The sequence below is a fragment of the Bombus affinis genome, chromosome 5 (genome assembly GCF_024516045.1).
Source record: "Bombus affinis isolate iyBomAffi1 chromosome 5, iyBomAffi1.2, whole genome shotgun sequence".
Taxonomy (NCBI): domain Eukaryota; kingdom Metazoa; phylum Arthropoda; class Insecta; order Hymenoptera; family Apidae; genus Bombus; species Bombus affinis.
In genome coordinates, this window is record NC_066348.1 from 15,215,898 (window position 1) to 15,241,397 (window position 25,500).

The following is a 25,500-nucleotide window of genomic DNA, read 5'->3' on the forward strand; positions in this document are numbered from 1 at the left end:
GATTATCCTTCAAAGGTATGGATACAAACATAGTGCACCCTTAAATGCAAGATATGTTCTCATTTTTTTTTTTTTATCGATGTTCTAATAAAAATGTTTAATCGTTCAATGAGACACTTTTTATTTCAAAGTATCTTCTATTTATCGATTATATTCAAAATCCCCTAACTGTACTTTTCATACAATTTTTACAATTGTAAAAAGTTGAAAGCTCCGGTCACCAATGACCACCGTGGCGTCACAGGAGAAACCATGGCCGGTCATATATGACCAACGTGGCAGTCGGAGAACCACTAACTGGTGTATTGCGAGTATTTTAAAAAGTTCTTTAAGTCACGCGTATAATCGATAATTTAGAATCAGAAATGTAGTTACCATTGTAACAGCGATTGCTAATGTTGGAGGTTGAAACTATGCGGTGCATAACATCTCTCGCGACATATGCATTGACCTAAAAACCTGTGAATTGGAGAGAGTCGAAGACAATCTTCGTTTCATATTTATCATCAGCCACAGCTTTTATAATCGACTTGTCAAAGGTGCGTGAACACATAATCGTATCACGAGTGGCAAGATCACGTTCGAGAATCTCTGTTGGCAACATGTAACACCTCTGTCGTGTGTGTAAGCGCTGCACTGGCACAAAGGCAAACGGGACATCGATTACAAACTGTTCATTTCATGTGTATGTACTGCTGAAATTCGCACCCCTTGACGCACTATTATAAATTCGATACGGCAGATCTGACGCATTACAGGCCAGATTAATGATGCAACGCGTTGTTCTATAGTTTCTAACGTTACAGATTACGCGATAAAATAGGATCGTAACATTAGCAATTATTATGACGCGAAATTTATTTCCAATCGTTTTTTTTTTCATAAATATATCGAGTATCAATCTTCGAACTTTGTTTTAAATTTATGTTTTCTGCGATTACATAGTTTTCAAATTGCAAATAAAAATTTAATCAGATCGTACGATTCAATTCGTTTTGGAATTAAATGCGCTATAACAGCGGTCGGAATTGAACTAATTGTAAATATCGTGAAAGTAACCTGGAAATCAAACATACTGCATATAATAACGTCCACGTCTCGATACTTTTATTCGTTAGCACTGGATTGAAAGAAAAGCATCGATATCGAACAAAGCCAAGAGCACTCCAAACGAGAAACAAAAGTGTGTGGCGGAACAAAGCTCATCGGCGCAAAACCTGGCAACAAACAAATCGAATCGAATCAACAATTCGATTCCAGTGTCGTGCTCGAAGTTCAGTTTATCGAGCAGCTTTCAGAGCAAGCGTATCGCCGTCCAAAGAAAATTTGCAAACAGCTCAACCTTTTATGTTCCTTTGCCAACGCGATATCACGGTCAAGTGGATTCTTCATCGCGTAAGCGTAAGTAACGTTTGTTTCGTTCGTTTCTGCGGAACTGCAACGAAAGCTGCAACTGGGATTAATCTTGGAACTGAAATTCAATTCGATCCCAAGAGGGCGAGAGAATTATTTATCGGAGCGATCCGATCGCCTACCCTTCGTTACAAATCGCGTGGCGGCACGCGAACTGACGTTACAATTAGCGGCGTTCCGTGAAACTGGGATCGATGGTGCAATTACGCGTAACAGGCTCGGTAGTTCGCCCCCGATCGGCTTTGCCTTCGCGCCGTGTAAATCTTGGAAAAGTCTCGTTTCCTATCAATTGATAATTCGACTTTTTTCAGTCCCTTGGCAAGCTCCATGTGGAACACGTAGATTTGTAGAACACTTGACGATGCCAATTTGCTCTGTCACATTGATAGCGTGTAAAATTAGAGCGCGATAAAATTTAACAAAGTAAGATTAGGATACCGATATCTCGTTCCATTCTTTTAATTTTAGCATGTAAAGTAGATTCATTTGCATCAAATTTAACAGATTCTTATCGTTTAGATTTAATTTAATAGAAATTTCTTTAATCGTGTTCAGAATGTGATGAATTTAACAATACGCGTAGTTCAATTGTAAATTTATGGTAGATACATGTATATAGTAATAAAGGAAATTAACGGTGCTTCCTTTAGTTAATTTTTAACTCAATCGTATTTTTCATTATCGACGAATTTCTTACGATATCTCTGTTTAAAGATTATTTTACTCATTTCGACAAGAACAGAACGAAAATAGAAAAATTCGGAGACAATAGCTGGGTTGAATCGAGAATTTCGATCACCTGCTAACACCAAATCCATTGAAATTCATAAATAAACGACCATCTCCGATAAAATCGAGCATATTCTAGCCTCGGGTGGTCTGGAGGGTGCAACGACAGCTGGATATCGCCGCATCGACGAGTCGTCCCTGTGTTCCATTAATTTAATTCACCGATGTCTGGTAATTCATCAAGAGTACGCATCGACGAGCGTTGTATCTTGAGTGGACATCGACGTTTCGCGTCGATTCGCGGTGCAATTGGGACAATGTGTGCGTAATATCGTGTCCACCGATGGAAATCGCGGTAGTAACGCCAGTACGAACAAATGGAAGGACAAATCAGGCTATTTCCACGATCGTTTCTGGTCCAAACTCTGGGATTCAGAAATTAAGATCGCATCGGTTGTCGAGAGACAAATCCGCTTCCGGGGACACGTCGTTTGCAATTCGATTTGCGTCGACTAGTTCCAAACAATTCGGACAATTACGATCTATTAATTTAGCCCCAACTATTCCGCTCGGATTAACTAAACGTATTTCCAGCAACACGTGGAATAATTCATGGATCTATGAATTACCGGCAGGTTAACAGACGACGTCAGGATTCTCGCCGGCCATTATCACCAAGTTAATGAAATTATTTAGCGAGTTTAGTTGTGTAGAAAAACCCTTTGTCCGTTCCCGGTGGTTTAGTTTGAAACTTTACGGATTAGAGAGATTGGTCGAAGCTACGCGCAATCTTCAGATCTCCTTCAGTCTGTTTCTTTGAGTCTATCGTTGCATGGTTCGTTGAAGTAGGACACTGATTAGATATTTGCCATCGCTGTTCCAGTGCAAATAAAAGATAACAGACTTGGATGGGTTGTTTCAAGATTTCGGTCATGAGGTCGCATGTTGGCCCCCTATGTTTGCGTCCCTTTTAGTATAGAATAGTATTTTGTGTAAAAACAACGTAGATAACGTGTGATGGCTACACTGTATTCTAATCTTACTTTATTATATTTGACCAAACTATGATTGTATGTTATCGATGCTACATTCTCAGATTGGTTCCAAGTTTTATTCATATAATTAACACAATCGTGTCTTATTAAAATGTTGATAAAATTTCAAACTGTTTTATATAAATCGCACGATATACACATAAAAGTTTTCTATGGTATTCCATTCGAACATATTTAAACAACGAGTACATGTACTTTTAAAGATGACTTCTTTAGTCGTTATACTTGTTATACTCGTTATACTCGTAAACAAGTTGCTGTCTTAAGTGGCTAAATGGAGCAATGAACGGGCCCTACACGAGACCGAGGCTCTGCGGCGACGATGCAACCGCCATAAACGCTCATCATTTGCGCATTTGAAAAGACTAGAGTGTTTATCAAACGCATACAGACTCCTCGCCTTGCAGCCACTGATGGCCAAATAACGATGCCGAAACGCGACGATGTTTTATGGTGGACGCGTAAAGAAGAAACAAATTCGCAATGAACGCGGTGATGGAACGATCGCGAGGGGAGAAGGAAATTTGCAGTAGCCGGCTCGGTAACAGCGTACTGCGTCGTTGTTCATTGTTTCATTGAAGGTCGTTAACCATCGTTAGCGGTCGTTCGTCCGCTTGTCGACGTTGGTTTGCGGACCGCCACAGAGGCCGCGAAACACGCGGCAAAATCGTTCCTCCGCGGGAACCACGACTCGCTATCGCCTCCACGAACGCTTAACGATCGTTATTCTCGCAAAAATTATGGTAATTCACGAGACGATGTTCCGCTAAGATGCGTGGGATTTGTTCATTCACAGTTTGAACGTTAGATTAAATTAAAATTTCATCTTTTACAAGAGAGCAGCGTCAAAATTCAATTTGAAATTTCCGTGAAAATCTACGAACTGGTCGTATCTTAACTACTTCGCTAATTAAAATGCAGATCATTAATAAACATTAATAATAATAATAAGCAGAATTCTCCAAACTGAAAGATTTCAAAACTGAACGCACTGAATTTCCTGTCGGTGTATAACGCGATTCTCCTTTTCATTGCGTTGTCTTGATTGCTCTTCGTTCAACTGAACGTTTGAATGTTCTCGAGTGTATCTAACATAACACTCCAATATTTAATATTATAAATAGAAACTTATCAAAGCGGCACTTGTTACGTATCGCACTCGACGAGACCGCCAAGGATAGTCACTCGTTACATGCATTAAGTTTCATTGTATTTACATAATAAAATTGCCAGACACTATCTACTCGAATCATCTACAACCAATTCTCCTGTGATATCTTCAACATACAGATACCCTGTTATCATTATCGTTCTCCTCGGATCAGAAGTCTGAAGAAAATTTGCATCTTACACGTTATAAGGATTCTACCGTATTTTGATTTTCGAAACAATTTTGGCATTTTCCGCTGAATCATTGAAAATTAGTCATCCGACCCTGATCTTACAATCGTGTTATCTTCTAATTAAATTAACCACGTGATATCGGTACGGTCCGAAAGGAGACGCCTTATCGTGGCTACACCTCCGCTACCCTTGCTCCTCTCGCCCTTTATCAACGTCCAACCCCTGCTGTTGCTAATGACTATTCAAGCCGACCTAGACTCGTGCCCCAGCTCCTAGCGGCCGATAATGACAGAGGCGGGCGACCGATGTGTAGCCTCGTTTGCAGACATCTCTCGTTCGGGACTTAGAATCACCGCTTGGCAAATTGGCCTGCGAACACGTTGCTCTCGCTGGAAACACCGACTCTGTAATTTCGCGGTTCGAGGGCGGTTCCGCGGTAACAGCCGTTGGAACGGATGACAGGCGGTGGAAAAGACGAGAGCAGATTGACAGTATCGTTCACCGCAACTCGCTCGAGACGAGCAAGTTTAATAAGATGATACGTACATAAGAAACCAGGCACGTGCTTGGATCTTCGGCTCTTGGCACGTGGTTGAACTTCTAAATAGATGTTACTACGTGTAGATTTTTTCGATCGAGAAACTTTTAAACGAACCTCTTAGAGGATATGTTGGTCAACTGCTTAAATTATAATATGAAGAAAAATGATAATTATAAATACCGGCTTTCACTTTCAGATCTGCCGTGAAAAGCAAACTGGAATGTTCAAACAACTGGTTGACTTTTCCAACGTACACGACGGTTTATTTATCGTCAATGGGGCGTGGTGCTGCGCTGGTTGCTGCGCAGGGTGGTTTTTGTGCGTAATTCTTACGGAGAATTACAGTGCCAGCCGGTGGTCACCGGGGACGGAATTAGGGATGATTTGTTTGCAGGAGAGAATAATCGCGTGGCTAGACGTACGTTCAGATTTTCACTGGGTGAAATTACCTTGCGGTTTGCGGCGAATCTCGTCTCGATATTTAAGTGGATAATAATTTACCATTTCAAGATCAGGCGTCTTTTGAAATGCGATAAAAATTTCTTCCGTAGTAACTATTAATAATATTGTAGAAACACAGTAGCCCGAATAATATTAAATTTCATGTCATTTAACTTTACTTTCGTTTGTTTGATACTATAGATATATATAGGAATAGTACGTGTATGTATTTTTTGTAACTACTGTACGTAACAATTTTAAAGTAAACTTCTCTGTATTAAACCAGAATCATATGCTTTTCCACGAATATAACTCTACGCTCTATTTTTATATTATGACACAAGGGATCAAGATCAATTTTCCTAAAAATAAATACCATTTATACTTAGCTGATAACTCGTTCAACTACGACGCATAACGCAGAGCGTCGAAGGGTTAAAAATTGCTATTTTCGAAACTAGCATCGATACACAACGCATCTTCCGTCTAATCTAAAATGCCGTACACGTTTAAAAGATTCTTTCATGCAGCACGAAACCGCGAGGAATTTTATGGCACAAAAGGATGCTCGTCCACGTATATACAGCCTAAAGCGACGTTCGTCAAAGTATACGAGACCACGCGTCTCGCAAAGTTGCCCGAGGATGGGTGGCATTTTGCGGCACGAAATTGCACGTGACACGGGAAGAAAATCCCCCATCCCCTTGCTCCAGCTTAGCTAGAAGTTGCCCGGGTAACATCCGTCCCATCTACAAGCACGTATCTCCCTATCGCGTGGGATTAATATCGCACGGTCGTCTTGTCGAGCTGAACGTGTCTCCCAAGGAGACAGGAATAGAAGAGTCGGAGAGCAGTGACGGGTCAGCAGGTGGCGGAATATCGTCCCGTGAACGGGTCTCGTCGATCGACGCTCAAAGACTCGGGTCGTATGCATAGCCAGCCAAATTCGGTTTGTCTATCCCCCCGGACACGAGGCGTCGACCAGACCATCCAGATATCCGAAGTGAATCCCGACGAACGATCCTGGCACAGCTCCAACCGTTTCCGGTGAAGGGTTGCTGCCCCTCCTATCTTCTGAATACTTCACCATTCGGTTTCATTTTCATTATCATTTCTAACTGCCAACACGCAGGATATCCTGAGATTTGCCGCTGTTATCGATCATCGCGATAAAAATAGCGTGTTTTTATCTGGACGAGGAAATTGGACGATGAAGATCCGTTATGGTCTGGTGGAGATCGTTAATCCTTTTTTCACTCGGGAATTACTGAAACACACGTTTGTGTTAGCTCGGTAATTAAGAAACGAGCGCTGCAAATAAAGAACGGTTAGTTTACTCATATTTATATTTATATTTGCTATGGTTGAACAATTTGAAGTTTTATAATATATACATCAATGTATTCATATACATTTAGATGGTATGATATTTTACAGTGTGGTATATTTGAAACAGTTTTCCGAATGATTAATCGGAAGATTAATTATGGAAAGATATTCGTCTATTTGAAGTTGCGTGCAAAAAGTTAAACACGTGGATGACCAATGATGTTTGCGTCCACGGGGATGATTACTATTTACTGTTTGATTGGGAGGAAACACGGTTATTCGTTGTCGCGTGTTATTTCGGCGAAATGGGATATTTGTACGAAGGTAATGTGAATTGACGATAATGGTTTTTACTATACATTGCGATCGGAGGCACGATACGAAACTATTATCAAATGTCTTTTGGGCTCATTTTCTAATGCAGGAAAGTTTATTCGAGTCTGGTAGTCTGGCAGATTAAATATATAAAAGCACGAGTGCTAGTCAAAGAGCATTAGTGACAGGAGCCAGAGCACTGCTCGAACGTTATCGAACTTTGCCGCTGATTATGAGTGCAGAAACGGCGTTTCATAATTGTATCTATAAGTCGTGGCAAAAAATACTTTATGGAATAATATTAATGAGATTAAAATATTTTTTAAATTGTAAAAAAGTCCTAATAGTCTTTTGTATTTGTGTCGAGTAACGAATTAGAAACTATGTGATTGGGATAAGATTTTGTAAAATGTCGAAGATGATTAATAAATAACGAAAAGTTAGCGATAACAAATAACAATGCGTCTATCGTTTAACAATCTACTAATATCAGAAAGATAATTAATTTCTCCCAAAGTTGGTTGCAAACTTCCCAGACTTAGCTCAATTAAATTAAACCCCAATACTCTTTATAATTCCATTTAATATTCAAAGGGGACATTATCGAATTTTTCGGGAATGGGTAGGGCAGCGATGGGTCGCTTCGTTTAAAGTTCTCACGAAACTCGGCTGGCATTATCCTTTTAGAAACGAATCGTTCGATTCGATGAAGCGAAATGGGACCAGAAACGAGACCGAAAGTCAGAGGAGGTTAGCTACTTGGGCGATCCTTTTGATTCGGTGAAAGGCCTCTGCTAGTATCTTCAAAGAGCTCCTCTGGCAGAAATACAGCCGCCGGACCGTAAAAACAGAGAAAAGGGGAGGCTGTTACTCGCTTTTAATTTCGCCTGGCGTAAAAGCCGCCATCTCTAACATCGATGCACGCTGCGTAAGGCTTTTTCCCCTTTTGTGGTTTAGACTATAGAACATTGGATGTCTCGAGATTTCTGCCTGTTCATTCCGTCGAATCGTCTCCACGAACGGGCCCTTCTTTTTCCCTTTTTCACATAGAACGATTAAACGATTCGTTGCTTTTTATTCATCACACGCGTGTTAGGAGAACCGTTAGGCTTTTAATCTTTCGTCTTGTTGACTGCTGATTATGTGGCAGGAAGAAAGTGCAAGTTTCAATCTCGCGAAGTAAATGGCAGGTTCGGTGTCCTAGAGTACGTTAAGTAGCATTCGGTGCAATTTAGTACGCTTGATTATTTAAGCTTTGCTTGCATTATCTAATTTTTGTATAATGACGTTAACGGCGTTATCTCTGTGTCAGTATCTACGCGTATCTGCACAGTTAACGTTTCCAGTGCTGATTAAGACAACCATGGCCTCAATTAGAATTGTATTGTTCATTCGTATTTAGAAATTGTTGTAAGTGGTATAAAACTTGTATGTATTCTATTATATGTGTTATATCAAACATTTCGAAGCTACTATCAATGTATCGAGACACAACTGCGATGGTATAACGCGCTTAATATTATATATTCGTAAAAGACTTCAACGGTCTTAGACACTCTCGCTAGCTACTGTACCAATTCAACAGTAAAGAGGTTAAACATCGATCAATCGCGACTTACTTACATGTTTCAGCTTTGAAACGTGAAACGGCCGTCATACATTGGCCCGATTCATCGAACGAGTCTCTTTGTCGTCTCATTGAAAATCTATCAAAGCTTCGCCACTCAAAGCTGGTCCGAACTGCTCAGGGAATCAAGTTGGCCGTGTATCATTCATTACGAAACGACGCTGTTTGATGCGGCGATTCGCGTGACAGAGGCATGCATAATGCGACATCGTATCGGACGACGAATGATGGTGACTCGGTTGGAGGCAGTAATCGCGTCAAGAGCGTCGTGTTTTATGCGCGGTGACAGAAACGGGATGGCGGGCCGTGTTGGCGACGAATCGAACCGCGTGAGATAGGATTACTGTACGGTTCGTCGGCTCCGAACACCCGGATGCGGAAGCTACAGCAACGCCGCGTGTCACCGTAATCTATGTTCCGTCGAACTTAATCTGGTCCCGCGTGGAAAATCGACAAGACCAACGCGCAGCCTCTCTCCCTCCCCCCCCTCTCTCTCTCTCTGTTTCTGGTCCGTATACGAGAAACCGGAAGCGTAACCCGCCTCCGAGAATCTATTTACTTTGCGCGTCATTAAACTTCCACGTTACGAAAAGTTGGATTGCGTGAATGATCGATAGCTTCTTCAGGTGCCAGCATGAAATGTAACAAAGTTCTGTACGTGCATTAGGCCTTCGAATGACAGCACTGATTAATGCGGTGACACTTTAGACTCGCGTGTACGATTACACATGCCCACGCAACCCTGTACTTAGAACGCGCCATTGATTTTACAACCCCGTATTTTATTTAATGATTAATAGCGATGGGATTGAGTTCAGTTTGTAAATTTTTCTTCCTTAGTATTGGGACACTTTCTGGCCGTCTATAGAATACGATAATTAAACTGCGGATATTTATGCAAACTTCTACTTGTATGAAGATAATTGAAAAATGGAATTTAGATAGAAAATTTTTACTTGCCAAATATTGAAGCGACTACGATGCTTTGGACGTATTATTCACCTTCGAATTTCCCGTAAATGCGTAAAAGTTTTACTTGAGCCTGTCGCTATGCTTACAATGCCATCGCCAGAGTATTTATTTATCGACATGAAACAAAGAATTCTGGCAGTAGGGACATTTCCATAATCGATCCAAGAAAATGCGGGGTGCCTAACCGACCTTGAGCAAACATCTATTCATTTCCTTCGATCCGAATGTTCTTACCCTCGCGAACTAACGAGACCTCTACGGGTCAAGCATAGGGCGGCATTAACCCCGAGTAAGCCGCAAAAAAAGAAACTTCCCTTGCACCAGCTGAGTGGCAACCGTTTCTATGAACGTTCCGCACCCTGTTCGCTACATATCGATTCGTCTCTCGGACAAAATTGGATTACGCTCCTACGGAAAAGAAAACGAGGCGAGAGAAAGCGTAGAAAGAAGAAAAGATAAGAGCGGAACGAGTTTCTGAAGGGGAAAGAGAAATATAGAGATAAAATATCGAGAGAAATGAAGCAGCTGAAACGGGAAAAGAAACAAAATGGGAAGCGTGGCTTACTCACGGAATTTGCCGCGTTAACAGCCAGATCCTGTAATACCGTTGACACCGGGATTCCAATTAGCCTCTTTATCGATTTCCTAACCGAGATCTAACCTCCTGATTTCCTCTTCTTTCGACGAAGAAAGGAATTTGCTAAGGGAACGTATTATCCGTTGACAAAGCTTGTTCTTTTTAGCTCATTTGCATCGTGGGTTGATGTGAAAAATCCTACTCGTTGATTTTTGAAAATTAGTTCGTCCAAGTGCATGGCACTTGCCAATGTATCAACGTCGTCACTGTCAGAAATTACTATTATATTAGGTTGCCTGAAAAGTGTCTTTCTTTTACAGACACGTCTTTTACAACGATGCATCTTTATACAAACACGAAATCTAATCTGTCGAACGTTGTGATCTTTATTTTGATAGAACAAAATGGATCATACGTAATTCGATAAAATAATACAAAAGGGAAAATATCGTGCATCCATTATTTCCTTATAAAATGAAAGGCGGACGGCCTAATATTTCTAACGATCGAGCCGTGAAAAATACGAGCGTCGACGAATTACATCTACGTATTTTCAAATCTCTCAAAGAATTTTCAAATCGTGATGTTACAAACCATTGGAAGAAAAGTAGCGGAACGTCATTCTTCGCGTACGTTTTGACGTCTATGGCATCCTTATTTATTACGACGACGACTTCCCGTCGGCCAAGGAAAGTTTACTCTGACATTCTGCGCATTCCATCGGTAACCAGCCATGCCACGAAGGAAATTCCTTTCACGTAGTCAAAGGACGGGAACGCGGCGTCTACACAGGCTGGTTTAAGGCTTCACGTGCACGCCAGATTCGAGGACAGCGATACCCTGGTTATTGTGGGAGATACCTCGATAACAGGGCAGAGGCAATGCCACCAGATCTGCGTCGCTTGCATTCTACTGGTACCGGCCTAATGACCGGGAACGCTGGAACGGTACATAAAACACGAATTAGCGAACGGTGGTAATGGATCGAGCGAGCTTCCAAACGACGATATATCTTCGTACTTGCAACCAGTCCCTGGAAGATAATTATGTACCGATGTAACTGATCTGTACTGTACAAGATACGGATACCTATGGAAGATCCTGTGAAATTTCGTTAGATTCAGCTTGACATTAATTTATGTATAATGGCTCGTGTTGAAATTTTCTTTAGCTCTGTAATCAGGCTTGTTTTAAGCTTTACCAATGTAATTATAACGATCGAGCCTCGTAACAGCGATAATGAAATTTCAAGATATTTCATATAATACGTGCGACATATATAATACATAAAAGATTTTTGTGGTAAGTGACTTACTGTAGATGATAGGATTCTTAGATGTAGGATTCTTTTAATGTGGTCTAACATCACGGCGAACATAAACGACGAACGGATAGTTAGCTTTTGTAGATGAAATTGGTTATTCCGATGATCCTGGAGACATTGTTAGATCAACGAAACGAACAGGTGTTATTCGTTGATAAAATCGTTGTGAGACACTTTAGAAAATAAGAATTGCTGGCGTGATCGATTGAAAGATTCGTAGATAACTAACATCTCCGTGTTAACTAACATAACTAGTCGATTAACCGGATTTCCCGCGAGGCGTTGATTGCGATACGATCACAGTTATCCTCTAATTACTCGAAGCTTGTCGGTAGTTCGACGTTCGACGCTGGTATCACGACGCGAACCTTAATCTGGGATTCGCTGTCAGACATCAATCGCTCGATGCGATTGTCGCGTCATTTCATAAGCTCTCTACTACACTCTCTGCTATCCTATCGCTCGCTCCACGAGCTTCACCAGTCAGTACGCGAATACGTACGTTTGTACATTGTGTAAAACAACATTCCCCTCCATTGTTCCCTGGCCGAACCAAGCCGATCCTCTTCGCAATCTGCCAGTTTTCCGCGCTGTTTGCGAATTTCAGATTTTCGAAATATCTCTGCTCGCACAAATATTCCGTTTCAACCGACAAATCGACAGCGATCGATTTGCCGGATTTTGTCGACTTCCGTGCATCGATCAAGGGCTTCGTGGATAGTCTGTCGTTCATATTTCGTGCGAATAATCGTACATTCATTTTCATTCAGTCGCATTAATCAAACATAGTTTGCAGTTTATCCGCGCGTATTCTCGCGATTAGCTGCCGTTGGACGAGTTTGCTCGTATTCATATAAGATTACCCGCGTTAATTTTCATTTCGCCGCACTGGTATCGCGTTAATTCGTCAGATTCACCCTCCGACTGATTCGTTGGTTTTCGTTTAATTAATTCGTAATAACTTCTGATTAACCTATGTTTATTCATTCGCGTTTAATCCCTGCTGTGTGTACGCGTACGTGTAATATGTATATGCAGAATGTTAGGAAAAATACACCGAAGACTTTCCGAAGACACCGAAGAAGTTTTCGCCAAGAGGAGTACAATGTAGGACCAAAGATCAACTCATTTCATTTAATTAAAAACACAGAAGTGGCTCTACAAAAAAAAAAAAAAAAAAATGTTGAATATGAAGGCCATTTTCATCCTGTCTGCCCACCAAAGATTTGAATCGAAATATCGTCTTACGTTACGGCAAAATAAAATTTTAATACAACATCGGTAGAGTTGATTGTAAGAGCGATACTTGCTAAAAGTTTTGTAGTACTCTTTTTAGAAACACTTCAAGATCTTAGACTTTATTTTTACAATACCTTGTGTATCTCCGTATGCGTACCATTATCTTAATTCCGGACCGATTTCGATACGCTGGATCCGCGGACGTAATTTATCTTCTCCGTTGTCTATTTTCTATCACGAATCCGAAAGCTCCGACAAGAATATTTCTCACTTGATTTACCGCCCCCTGGACGTTCTGTTCCGCACGCGATCCGGCACGGTACCGCGTAAATTTCGCTTTATCTGTATGCGCGTTTCTGATTTTCAAAAGCGAGGAACACCACGCGGTGATCTCCCAGGAGTTCCGCCGGCAAAACGTGAATTTACGAAGCTTGTTCCTCGTTGTTTCATTTGCTCACGAAAATTCTCGCTCTTCTCTTCTATGTTTACATTCACGTCCTGTACAAAATGTCCAGTAACTGCTCGTACAATCGAGGGAAGAGTGACTCCTCGTGAAAAAATAGATCAAAAACAAAGCTTTTGCTTATGACGCTTCGATTTTGAGAAAAAGCATTTTCAAAATCAGGCTGGTACATATCTACTAACAGTAAATTTCGATTTGGCACACTTTTGCTTATGGCATTTTATTGAATTAACTGTTGTACCACCTACCAGTTAGTTACCAGGCACCGTGTACGTGCTCTGTTTGTGTATCTTCTGTTTCAATGTTTCAAAAATCTCCAATCTCGCTAAAATAAAAAAAAGAAGACGAAAACGTCGTAATTTCTAGTAAAAGCCATCGAATATATCACCGGGAGGTTCGTTCATCCTGAAATGCGGCTACCTAAAGGTTGTTAACAGAATCCTGGGGATCCATCAGAAAATTTGGTTGCTTTTTCGACGAATACCATGTTCCGAGTTTTCGTTCGAGCGTAACCAGACGAGGTTACCCGCCTCGCCCATCTGATATTCGCGTGGAATTCTCGAAAGTGTAAAGACGAGCGGAGATGTGTCTCTGTCGTTTTAACGAGAAACGCTCGAGTCGTTGCAAAAGCATTCAAAACGGCTGACCGCTGTAACAGCGTTCGAGGTTATTTCAGGATGGTGACCGGCAAGAACGTGTGCTCCCAGCTCGAATTCTCTTCAAAGAATTGGAACGTTGCTGCTTCGAAAATCCCCGGCTCTCTGCCACTGTTTCTCTTTCCATGGTTATAGCGGAACAGAACGTGCGCTGTTTAAACGCGAGACTCGTAGTATTGGCGTTCTAGTTCGACGTTCCCAGCGAATTCGTCAAATCCTCGTTTTTTCACCATCGCTCCGTTCTGCTTCCTTTCTCTCGGTTGTCCATGGCTTTTGCTACGTCATGGAAATTTTTCCTTGGAAATTCACACAAATAATGGTATTTATTTAAACCCGTTGTACCTGCAGTATTGTTTCGGCTTCTCGAAATACGGTGTTTCCTTTAGTATCGTAATGTGTATGAAGCAAGATTCTTGTCAAAATCGAGACGTTAGTCTGTGTGGGAACGTGGTCCAAGAATACAAAGCTAAATTAACAAGTTTGCAGTTCTGTGACCTTAGTGGATGGTCAGTGGAACCACACGTACGCTGGGCCACCTGTGGGTCAGATGCGTACGAAATCGCATGTTCTATAGTTCAATTAATCTTTCAAAAGACATTTATCTTTCAATTCTTATACGAATAATAAAATTATTAAACGTAATAATTGATTCAAACATATTAACACCTCTTATAGATACTTCTTATAAATCTGAAGAACATATCTTGGGAAATTAAAGCTATATAATCAAAGTATCAAAGTATTAATTGCACGATTAATTATTTATCGTGTTTGAAACCCTACTGAAATATTTCTAATTAATTGTTCATTTAATAGCAATCAAGTAATTATATGGTTATTCGTGCATTCTACGGAACTCTTATTCATATTTACATAAATAATACAAATATTTTTGTACAAACATAGTTGGATATACGTAACTATACAGCTAGGGTGTATGAAGACGTAATATGTCTACATCTTGTACCGGGAATAACTTGGTTATAAACTTGAAGAACATTTTACTTCTCAAACTTCACAACTCAATTAACCGTTACAGTTTCATCCGAACGTTATAATTTCACTTTCGCGTGCGAAATCCACAAAACGAGCAAGTTCCTCTCGCAGCAGAGGTATCGATGATTAATCGATCTTTACGGAGAAGAAATAAATGGTCGATGAACCGTTGCGATGATAAACAGCGAACATCATTAACGCGAACGATCGTGTGGATTTCTCCGATGGTAGAGAGTCATCGAGCCCGATGAACGTCGATTATTCAAGTCGAGCTTGTAAACGGTGCTGTCTTTCCATTAGGTTGACATCTAGCGCAGCGAATGTTACATCACCGGCAGCGACCTTCTGTCACCATGGTCGAAATAACAAGGTTAATTAGTCCACGGGGAAGTTCTACTCGAAATCCTTCTATTAACGTCGTCACCTGCGAATCCTATTATCGTTGGCCGCCTGCTCCACCGGCATTCCGCAATTCGGCTGTCCCTCGTTTCTGTATCCCCCGCGAATCGGCGACAATTAGTTCACTTACCGTCGAAATATTCAGCCGCTTCCGGTTCTGTCGGGTCGTCGAACTTGGCCGAGCGGTCACGTCGCGTCAACGGAGGCGCGTGTAAATTCGGTAACGAATTTAATTAGCGTTCCGCTTCGATGCGTTTTCACGCTGCCAACGAATCTCCTTCCAAATCGGCATTTTTCCATGTCGCGCAGGAATCACACGTTTAATTAATATCTTAACTAACATTTCGCTTTGTTATTCTTGCATTGGCTGTTTGAGCGTTTTGTTGCTTATCGTAACAGTAACAGGCGACACAATATCGAAGTATTGTACGTAGTTCGTGGTTACGGAGCTATTAGGATCGTTCAAAATTTTTAACACGATTTATCTTTTTAATAAAATTGGGAGGCCTGAACGAATTCCATATACTAGCGAGGTTTAGCGATTACCGGGCTCTTATATACTTACACAGCAATAATTTGTATATCTCGGTTCGCAAGAGCTTGTGCTGTATATTTTCATTATTTTATCAATCGTCTTCAATATCCTTGTCTTTAAATCGTAAAATACTGCTCGATAATGACTACACACAAATGTTATGGACAGGCGTCACACATTTTCGGCGACGTAGATCGATATGTCTGACTATGGCAGAACGATCTACTGTTTACGAGGGAATTCTGTGACGGATTTGCGTCTCTAACACAGTGTAGTAATTAATTAATCGTTACATATTACATGATCGTGCGCGTGTTCAAGAATAGTTTGTCATTTGTGATATAGCGTTGCAGTTGGACGAGTTTGATGACCTGGCCTCATACTTAATAATCTCTTATCTTAGAAATTGAAACTGAGATTAGGACCTTAACTAAACTTTATTATGAATGCAATCTTTATGCGAGTCGTAACTACAAATACCTGTCACAAATGTAACTCGATGTTATACGGCAAGGCATCAGGTTGATCATAAAAGAAAAGGAACGAAGTGTTCGATTAAAGTCACGACAATGTCAATCTTCGTATCGACTGTAGCCATTGTTTCAACGAACAGGTTGATAAGAGCGAGATTCCTTAAGGTCCTCGAACCGGAAGATCGAGGTACAGAACACGTTCGATTGGCGGAGGGCCCGGTGTAACGTGCACACGCGATAACGAGGTTAATTAGCCCACGACGCCTGTCGGCGGTTCGTCCTGCTGCTGAATAATTTATCGACCTGTGGCAGGCACGTGTGTACACGTAAGTCTGTTGGCTTCGAAACCGGCTGACGTCGCTACCAATGCGATCGCGCGCACGCGCAAACCTTGGTCCTCTCTTTATATCCGTGGAAAATTGTTCCTCCTAATTAATTAGCTCCGACCACCTTACGCGTTCTCCGATAAACTTGTTAACGTTGAACCGAAGAGTTGCCAGCTTTCGCTCCGTGTATACGCGTGTTGCCCCCTTGATTTTGGCGAAATTGTTCAACTTTGTCGAGAACTCCGATGAATTGTTCAGTCGTAGGTAAGCAGTAGCAATCTCGAGTGGTATATAATTTAAACGACGTTCGACGAATCGTACGAAATTCTTCCCAGATGTTTCGAGGAATCGACGTTGCGTTAATTGTGTAAAATGCACGACTAGAGAGTAGCGAACAGCAGGGTTGGCAGAATATTTGCACAGCTCTCCGCCATTTGGCGAAACTTGGAAATTCTCAGTATTCATATCGACGAGGGTAAGACGAATCGAATCCCATCGAACCTCGGATAAAGACTTCTCGAAGTCTGGTCGATGGAGGAAGATCTCGTTGCAAAGAGGCAAACGTCGCTGTTCGAAACTTTTGACCAACCGAGACACGTCGAGCGCAGAGAATTTGCTCTTACTCAGCCATTTGCTTCTTCTTGCTAGCTCCATTTAAATGGGAACAACGACGGAGTTTTTGACTTTGAAACTCAGTTGGCCTGTCCTCGTCGTAATCGACGTTGATGTTTAATTTCCAAGTGACACCAGAAATGGATTTTCCTCGTACGTATCAATTATTTCGGCGAGGCCCGTTACACGGCTATCGATTTCCCGTCGACCCTCTCTTGTACCGAAACGAACGAGATTTAACGGTGCTAAGGCTGAAAATTAAATTACCCTGGTACTAAAATATCTCTGTGAAGCTTCTACGAGTCGGCTAGAAGCTCGCGTCACCGACCTACCTGAATTACGCTTGTCTCGTTGCGCTGGGATAAACACCACTTTTCGCCAGCTTTATCTCCGCGAGTGCGACGAGGGCCATTCTCGCGCACCTACGCTAACTTATACTCGTTTTCCATGGATATGAGCGAAATACGCGAAATTTTTTTTATTAAAGCTGAATTTCTTGTTAAGATTCTAGTCAAATTCTTTGTAGTTTTCAATTTAATCGATTAGTGATAGCACCGAATAGTTGTCAGAAGTTTTTGATCAGAGTGTAGCTCTGCATTTGTGGATTTTATATGTTAATGCAATTCTTGCAAAAGCTTTTACGACGGTGTATTTTATACGGTAGATGATGATTTCTGTCAGAAATTATTTATCTCAACGATACAGTAAAATTACACTTTGGATGGAAATTTTTAGCAACCAATATATGTAATTGTACATACGATATACATATATACATAAATATATACATGCGACTCGAATCTTCTTGTAAAGTTCCGAATAGCTGGTGAATATTTCAAGGAAGAAAATCACTCGGTACTCAGGAAGGTTGATAAAGTAGAACCGATGTTATGTTTAATATCGTTGATAAGAATGAATTGCAACGATAGCATAGGAATTCAAAACCAAAATTGATATCGCGTGTGGAAGATTAACGAAGCGTTGCACAAGCCCCGTCCCTTTAAATGCAAAGTAGATAAAAGCATCGCGACACATCGGTGAAGATGCTAAAACGGACCACAGTGTACGAATCTAACCGAAGAGTGCGATGAAAATCCATTTGCCAAATTACTCGAAACCACCAGTTTGTGAAATTAAATTCCTTAAATGCTTCCGAATCTCATTCTTTACAGTCCTTGCGATATTCGTGCGAGTTCTGTACTCTGAATATCTTTTAATGCGCTCTATGTATTTTTGCATTTTATAATTTGATGCATTTTTGCATCTTTAATTGTAACATTACATTTCATCTTATCAATTTATTTTATAAAGTGTGCTAGAACGAACGCAGAGAAATCTGAGATCCACTTACGAGTAATCGAATCCTACGAGAAGCAAAACTTTTATATCCTGATTCGACAGCTGGACGTGGAATTGTAAAGTGCTGTATTCTATCTATCCACGTAAAAGATAAAAGTTTACGCAAGGAAAATTAAACGATTCTGGTGTATATGAAATATCTCGTTGTTCAAACGTCTCATCTCCGGTAATAACACACGAAGGGAAAATGTAAGCTCCTGTTTGGCAAACAAAGGAATCTAACTCTGTAAACAGGTTGAAGAGAGTCTCTAGATACGCAATGGTATAATGCTATGACATTTTTCTGGTTACCTGGTTTGTACGAGCAATCTGTCTGGCTTGGTACGTTCGAGCAATGCTGAAAATGAAAAAGGAAGAATCGTCGTAGCGCGCGGATCTCGTCCAGCTTGTGGCTGGGAATACAGAGGGACGAATAAAACGAGAAAACGACCAAACCACCGGGGTTATTGTCTATTGTCTTGGTAGAATTCTGCGGGAGATTTTTGCCAGGCATTTTGTATTTTGACTCGTTGGTCGTCCCTGTTTACGTGACCATGGCGGAGAAGATCATTCTAATTGACCAGTCGAGAGTCGAGGCAGAATTTTATGTTTACCTGCTCGTTGCCCGTTATCCCGCGTCGTTTACCGAGACCAGTCAAATATTTTTGAACCCTTGGTGCAGCATGTTGCAGTATCGCAAAATGGAAATGAAGCTTGTAATTATTCTAATTAAAGAAGGAAAATGGTGTTTATCGGAATAACACGGGAATAATTGGATATTTTATGAGAAAATATCTATAATACGTTGTTCACAATACCTACATATAGCGTGGAACTACGTTCATCCGAACACAGGAGGTTGAATTCTATTATTTCGAACGAAACAACTTTCTCGTATAAAATTGTAAGAAAATATTATTCGCTACGCAATAACAAAATTCTCATGGAGAAGAGCTAAAGCAGACATTTGCAAGTACTGTCAGGCCTATCTCCGTGTAACAAACGTAAACGTACATTGCATCTCGCTATCTGTTCTCCGGTTTGATTCTTCCTAGCGAGACAATGAACATCGATCGAAATACGTTATCGGTTAATTGTTCGTCTCGCGGATGCGGGAATGCTGACTCGTTCCAGGCAACGTTCTCGTTTTCGAGTCGACTCGATTGCCGTCGTTGGGCATAACGCGAGGCTGGATCGTAGCACGATCGAAGGCAGAAACGTTGTCGGCGACACGATTATATCATCGTAGACCATCAACCGGGCGCGGATCGAATAATAATCCGAGAAATTCACTGCCGCGTTCGTGTGGCAGGTCCGTGCGATTCCGTCTCGATATTCGTCTCGTTATTGCTGTATATCTCTGTCGGATCGTGCTACGAGGCGTCCTCGTGATCCGTAGAAATGGAACGACGCGCAATGATCCATCGAAGAATACCATACGGATAGCTTTATTCAACGATTTTCTATCTATTCTTGCAGAGGGAAATCTCGACACGGAGAGAAGGTGGCAGCTGCTCTGTCCGAGGCGAGGATCGTGTTTGTACTGGCGTCCACGAAACGTGAGTGTTACACGTATTCTTTTTAAACGATTGGTTACAGCCGTCGTATCAGTTATTCGTAGTCTGCAGACTTTTATGCAAATTTATATTTTTCTGCATATGATTGAACAAATGGTGTCGACATATATACGTAGTTGTTTCACTTATTACGTGTTTTAACGAACGCTATAGTTCGAATATTCTATATATCTGCATATTGTGTACACGCTCTGTGCATTCTTGCACCTTCAAATCATCCAAAAATGTATAAAAATCCGCAGTATAGATCTCGAGGTGTTTTTATAGGATACGTATCTTTATTGCTGAAGAAAGTTTTTAGTTGTGACATTTCCGCGAACAGGACTTAAACGTGCCATATATTTCTACTTTTCCGTATGACTTTAGTTTCAAGCGACTCTCGCAGGAGAGAGTAGCAGTTCGTAGAATTCAGGATTTTTATTTTAGCCAAAATGAGACAAGATAGAGAGAGAGAGAAAGAGAAGGGTGGATCGTTGAAGCAAATACGTGTTTTCAGTGTGTATTCGTTAAAATTGGATATGTACATGTGACATTACGCGAGCAGGCGAATCAACATTTCCTCGCGAAGGATGACATGGAAAATAAAATGAAAAAAGGATAGAGGAATCAAGAGAGAAAAAGGAAACAAATTGAAGTTTTTTTTTTTTTGTCTGGCAGAGAGATAGAAAGGGGTAGTTTTTAACGCGTTCCGCAAACTGCCACGAAAAATGACGTACGTGTATACGTGCGTGTACAGTGCAGTTCGTTGATGAGCAACAAAAAAAATCTTAAACATTGTTACACCGGTATGTTGACCCCGTCGTTCTGGTCCAACCAGTTTGTTTTTCGTGTAAAAACAGAAATATTGGGGATGGAAGTATTCACTTATTTATCATGAAAGTAGAATAGAAGAAAAGTAAAAAATTCGGCGAGAAATTAGGCTGCCACGTACCTGTGAAATGTCCCATTTGATCGTTTAAATTTCTTAAACATTGCTTTTTCCTAAATATTTTTAAACGTAAATTATCTCTTTTGTGATTTTAATTTTTCCAGCTTCGCGTGTTATACACGTAAATATATCTTTCCTGAAATTTCATAAAGCACGACGCTTTAATACGATGTTACAATTTAATATTAAATTAATGTACTTATCGTAGAACTAGAAGCGATGAAAACGAGAAACAGAATAGAAAATTATCAACTTGGAATGATAAAAGAAAGTAGTCGATAGTATTTAAACTCTTTAATCCGGTCGTTAATTCGAGACCGCGATGGTATTGAAACGTTCCCTAAGCGGGGAGCAAGTTTCCTAAGCCGTTCTAAGCGATCCAATTGTGTTACTTTAATCGAACTGAAGAACTCGATTCCGAGTAGTACTTAGGTCGGTACAGTTGCTAGAAACGCATTACTTGGAAAGGGATCCTCTCCCGGCTGGCAAACACTCCTGGGGCTTGGTTGTTCGCAATAAACTGGCACTTTGGTCCGGCAACCGCCGTCACTCCGCTTCAGAAACTCGAACCGTATTTCTCTTCGTTCTGCTCCACGGATAAACCCGAATAAAAATATAAATTGCAATAAAGATATCGAATAAATCGCGAGAATTTTTCTCTAAAAGAGATTTTTCATCGACATGGTCTTTTTATTATCGCAACGGACAGTTATTTCTGAGTGGATTTTTATATTGGAAATATTTTTAATCGATCTAAGAATCTACGTGATTTATTGCTTACAAAGAATAAGCTTCTTCGTTATGACGCAGGAACAAAGACTTGCGCTTAAAAATATCGAAATTACGAAAGACGCAGATTAACGCGGAATGAACGAAACACAAGGAGAAGGCGAACAAACGAGAGGTAAAAGGAAAGTAGAGTCACAGCTGGCGTGAAACGAGTTGTAGGAACTCTGCAACAGAAAAGCGAGAGCTGAAGTACCTCTTTTGAGGTTGGCCTCGCTTCCCTATTGCCAAAGGGTTGCACGTACGAAGCTCGAAAGAGGTCGCATAGAGAGACGCGTCACAAGCTCGCGAACGGTGATTCGTCAAAGACAAATCATCACGAACCGTGTACGGGGTAGAGGTTGAGGAGAAGCGGCGAAATTCGGCCAGTCGTTTGATGTTAGCGGCATCTCCGCGCGTCTACGAAACTGGCGTGACTGATAAGCGAAGCTAACGCGAATTTTAACGCGTTGCCTGAAATTGAAGCGGCTGTCGATCACCGGAAAGCGTTTCGCGCCTCTCGTACGGGTGACGGCCAGCACATGGCTGGTCTGGGTTAGGTAATCGAGAGCCATTCGAGCGACAGCACTCGCCGATCGACGGGTTTCCTCGTGATTGACGATTTCGTTAAATCTCCGGCCCGATTGCTTGCTTACCTTTTGCATTTTTATTACGAGTCTGCTAGAACGTTTGAGCTTCGATTTCACGATAGTATAGAAAATACCGTTCGTGTAATATCACGACATAAAAGTAGTCGGATGAAAAATAACAATCTTTTTTCATTAGTCACGAATAATAGCTGGCCTATTTTAATCAACATGTAGTCGTACACTCGAGGACTAGAAAGATAACATAAATATGATTGGAATAATTAGTAACACCCGATGCATTCATACATCGATATATTTCTAGCGTAAAATAAAATAGTTTACAGCTTGATAGAGACAAACCAAAAACCATTAGTATTTTCGTACATCGATATTTTTCATCGTTTTGATATCTGCAATCGTCCGATTACCACGAGACAAATTATTCCCATTCTCGTCGTTATTACGACGAAAGTACCTCGACATAGTAGATAGTGTGAACGGCGGAGAATAAAGTAAAAATAGTGAAATAAATCAGAGAAGAGCTCTTTGATTCATTTGACGGTTCTAACCGCGCGCTAACAGGAATGATCGTTAAGGGAGCTGCCTTCGTCGTTTCATTAGCGTCGACCCGGTATACATCTTAATTAATGCCCGTGTTCGCATGTGCACGCACCATAGGCGTTAATTACGCGTTATCACGGTTAATTGCTTCTTAAACCTTTTCGAGTGGCGGCCCTCTTGCCAAAGAGCGAAGGAAGAGGAAGATAGAAAGAGCGTTTTAACGCCGAAAGCCGAACGGTCTCCACTTCCGGTTTGAGTTCAAACGCCGTGAGATCGCGATTAAGCCGTTTCTCGCGTACTAACTTTCGAATGAAACGATCGTTGGACATTTTGACGCCTTTTCCACGCGAACGATTTCGCACGCGTAAATGAACGTACAAAGAGAAACTTTGTTCAGCGAATATCGTATAATCGATGAATCTCTAGCGAGCAAAATTATTTGTCTGCGTGTCTCTCTTTCTCTCTCTCTCCCCTCCCTGCCGATGGCAGCGAGTGTAACGCAATTTCGGGATACAATTGCCAGTTTCGAGCACCTGGATTAATGCCGAGTGTTTAACGGATATTGATCGTGTCGAGTCGTTGAGTGAATGGAGATATCGTTAAAGAGCTACCGTTCGTTGTTGCAGTCTAGCGGAATTTACCGTGGAAAATTCAGTCGGCCAGCCCGGATAGAGGATCCGTTACAATTTCGAGTATCCACATCGTTTAATCGCTACTTACATCCATTTCCAGAATTAATTTGCGTTGTACTCGCGTTACCTAGCTTTTACTTTCACTTCCAATTGTTTCGTAATAGCCTCGATTCGTATGTAAGAAGTTGCAAATTGTTGGCTCAAAGAGTTCGTAACGATAGTTTGTATCTTTACAAAGGTATTATATCATTAAACAGCGCATTCAGTGTCGCCCGTTGTTCAGCTACTTACAAAGTAACTTGGTAATAATTTCTTGAAAGAAACTTGTCTCTGTTAACAAGGTGTTGCTCGAAGTAGATTCTTACAGACTTCTGCGACAATCAGTTGTTTTGTCGCGAATGAAAAATGTTTCGTAAAAGTGACAATATTCGTCTGACGTTCTTTCTGTCGGTCTAATTCGTTCCAGATTAATTATTCATACGTATTCATCATTTCCACTCGTTTACGTTATACGGAATGCTTCGCTATTTTGCATAAAGAATTCTGACTCGTTGTTTTACGAGATTTTAGTACGAAACTCATTACCTTTTACAGACCGCAGCAGAGAATGCCAAAGAAACTGGTAAATATGTATTAGCATACAGTGGGATATCCGCGTTGCGTGGATCGGCAGGAAATTTACATCACGCGGATCTTGCTCGTATGTCGTAATGATTCGCGAACGAGGTGCGACGCGGACACAGGCATCGGATTAAAAATGTATAAAGACTCAAACACGTGCTTCAGACACGCTAATGAAAATAGTACCGGCGCATTAACACGCTGACCAGAATCAAATATGTTCGTTAATGTCCGAAGCAGCGTGAATTAGTACCACTAATTACACGCTAACGAGACAGAAACGAGAAAGGACTGACTGTGGCTGGACGCGAACGCGTATAATTACACAATTTATTTTGTTTGTGTAATTCTAACATGCTGGAGTATCGATTGTCGTCTGCTCGACGAACGATCCACTTTCTTTTTCACGTTATGCTGACGTATTTTTCCAGGAAATATTAGATATCGCTTTATATCTCTATCGCTAGAATTGGCGATATGTGAACGTAATCTAGTAGGTAGTTTACTGCGAGTATTTACAATAACTAACGATAGAGTGACTGGCAATGAGTTTCGAGTATTTAATCGGTATAAAATTTAACGCAATTCGACAAAAATGCGAAGAAATATGTTGCGCCGATGTTTGCGTAATTTGTCTGAAGCGAGTGGAAGAGATTGTAAAATAGAGAAAAAGGGAACGTGCAAATGTAAATTGTACGAGTATTCAAGATGCATTTACGCGGTAAACATTGAATCGAATTGAGAGTGAAAGTTATTTTACGTTGTCGAGTTGTAGTATCGTACTGAACTGTATATTTAAGAATTATTTTATTCTACTCCAGCATTTTGGTAGTTGCATCGTTAACGAATAAAAATTTCCCACAAAAAAAGAAAAAAGGAAAAAAAGAAACAGATCAGATATCTTAAACTATTCGCTAGGAACTTTCCACCATTCTAACGCAAGATCCATTCGTGTCAAAGCAAATTACGAAATCTCGACTTAGAATCCTCGGTCGGGTTCTCCTAGTGCACGCGTTACCTCAAACGCGACGGCTGATCCAAGGATTCAACCTCAATTTCCTCGATCGTTTAACAGCTCTGCTTATCTAGCTCGGTGCTGTTCCCTGTTACTGCTATCATTAC

The 25,500-nt window shown here is 41.0% G+C and overlaps 1 protein-coding gene across 2 annotated transcripts in view; it reads left to right on the plus strand.

Moving 5' to 3' along the window:
• LOC126916003 (protein-tyrosine sulfotransferase) overlaps nt 1–25,500 on the plus strand; it is a 182,906-nt gene that overhangs the window by 24,206 nt on the left and 133,200 nt on the right. For both annotated transcript variants that reach the window (XM_050721336.1, XM_050721337.1), the window contains exon 2: nt 20,184–20,263. The gene's annotated coding sequence lies outside the window, so the exon portion shown is untranslated. The remainder of the gene's footprint in view (nt 1–20,183; nt 20,264–25,500) is intronic.